This window comes from Pseudorca crassidens, chromosome 1 (assembly GCF_039906515.1).
Source record: "Pseudorca crassidens isolate mPseCra1 chromosome 1, mPseCra1.hap1, whole genome shotgun sequence".
NCBI classification, from domain to species: domain Eukaryota; kingdom Metazoa; phylum Chordata; class Mammalia; order Artiodactyla; family Delphinidae; genus Pseudorca; species Pseudorca crassidens.
The window spans coordinates 9,877,153-9,879,352 of NC_090296.1; the positions used below are offsets into that span (position 1 = coordinate 9,877,153).

The 2,200-nt window shown below is 42.5% G+C and overlaps 1 pseudogene; it reads left to right on the forward strand.

Moving 5' to 3' along the window:
- The first annotated feature begins 1,290 nt into the window (after positions 1-1,290).
- LOC137223310 (ubiquitin-conjugating enzyme E2 N-like) lies at positions 1,291-2,200 on the forward strand (annotated as a pseudogene).

Here is a 2,200-nt window from a genome sequence, read left to right on the forward strand (position 1 = left end):
TGCAGCAAAAGCAGTTCTAAGAGGGAAGTTTATAGCTATAGAAGACTACCTCAAGAAACAAGAAAAATCTCAAATAAACAATCTAACCTTACACCTAGGGAAAGAAGAACAAACAAAACCCAAAGTTAGCAGAAGGAAAGAAACCATGAAGATCAGAACAGAAATAAATGCAATAGAAACAAAGAAAACAACAGCAAACATCAATCAAACTAAAAGCTGGTTCTTTGAGAAGAGAAACAAAATTGATAAACGACTAGCCAGACTCATCAAGAAAAAGAGGGAGAGGACTCAAATCAATAAAATTAGAAATGAAAAAGGAGAAGTTACATCAGACACTGAAGAAATACAAAGCATCCTAAGAGACTACTACAGGCAACTGTATGCCAATAAAATGGACAACCTGGAAGAAATGGACAAATTCTTAGAAAGGTATAACCTTCCAAGACTGAACCAGGAAGAAACAGAAAATATGAACAGACCAATCACAAGTAATGAAATTGAAACTGTGATTAAAAATCTTCCAACAGGTCTTCCCTGGTGGTGCAGTGGTTGAGAGTCCGCCTGCCGCCTGCAGGGGACACGGGTTTGTGCCCCGGTCTGGGAAGATCCCACATGCCGCGGAGCGGTTGGGCCCGTAAGCCATGGCCGCTGAGCCTGCGCATCCGGAGTCTGTGCTCCGCAGCGGGAGAGGCCACAACAGGGAGAGGCCCGCGTACCGCAAAAAAAAAAAAAAAAAAAAGGGAATCTGTTGACAAAATGATTCTGAAGTTCATGAGGAAGAGGAAGCTAGAAAGAATAACTAAGAAAAATTTGAAGAAGAAAAAACAAAGAAAAACATGAAAGATAAGTGATCGTTTGCCAAGAATTTTAGGTGATATTATCTCATTTCATCCTCATAGTAGTTCTATAAGGTAGAGACTGTTATTAACCCCATTTTAGAGATGACAAAGCTGAGTTCAACGGCGACAAAGACTCTCCAAGGATGACAGATTTAGATGCATCTATAATCTATACATGTACCTCTATCTACGTCTATACTTGTGTCAGTGGTTTGAGAGGGCATTTAAATACAGATTTTTTCAACCAGATTTTAGACTCTCAGCATTCCCCTTTGATGCCTGCAAAGTTGTTGCAGAAACCCCAGACCCCTGGGAAATGCTATGGGACTGATTACTGATTTCTAAGAAAACCTAACTCACTGCTAGCAGAGCTGTGATCTCTCTAACAAAAACGGTTGATTGGAAGACATCTATTAATGGGGAAATGCTGCCATTTAATAAATAACCCCCCACATGAAAATTATTTCACACACTCGTGCGTGAGGCGAGCGGAGCCAGAGACGAGACCAGAGGCCGAACTCGGGATCTGACAAGATGGCCGGGCTGCCCTGCACGATTATCAAGGAAACCCAGCGTTTGCTGGCAGAGCCAGTTCCCGGCATTAAAGCAGAACCAGATGAGAGCAGCGCCCGTTATTTTCATGTGGTCATTGCTGGCCCTCAGGATTCCCCCTTTGAGGGAGGAACTTTTAAACTTGAACTATTCCTTCCAGAAGAATACCCAATGGCAGCCCCTAAAGTACGTTTCATGACCAAAATTTATCATCCTAATGTAGACAAGTTGGGAAGAATATGTTTTAGATATTTTGAAAGATAAGTGGTCCCCAGCACTGCAGATCCGCGCAGTCCTGCTATCGATCCAGGCTTTGTTAAGTGCTCCCGACCCAGATGACCCATCAACAGATGATGTAGCGGAGCAGTGGAAGACCAACGAAGCCCAAGCCATAGAAACAGTTAGAGCATGGACTAGGCTATATGCCATGAATAATATTGAAATCGATCCGATCATCAAGTGTGTATCACTTCGCCTGTTCTGCCAAGACTTCTTCCTTTTTTGTTTGCATTTAATGGACACAGTCTTAGAAACATTACAGAATAAAAGCCCAGAGATCTTCAGTCCCCTGGTGATTGAATGCACAGTAGCAAATCTATGTCTTGTCCTGACTCACTGTTGTAAAGCAGGAGCAGAGGCTAGAAGTGTCATCTGGATTGTTGCGAGACGTTTAAAAGCAGTGGCCCTTCTCTGCTTTTATTCATTTCCCCATCATGGTTTGAGTATAAAGCGCTGTGAATGAAGGTGGTTGTCAGGGTTAGCTGCAGGGGTGTGGGTGTTTTTCTTTATTATTATTATTTTTTGGTGGT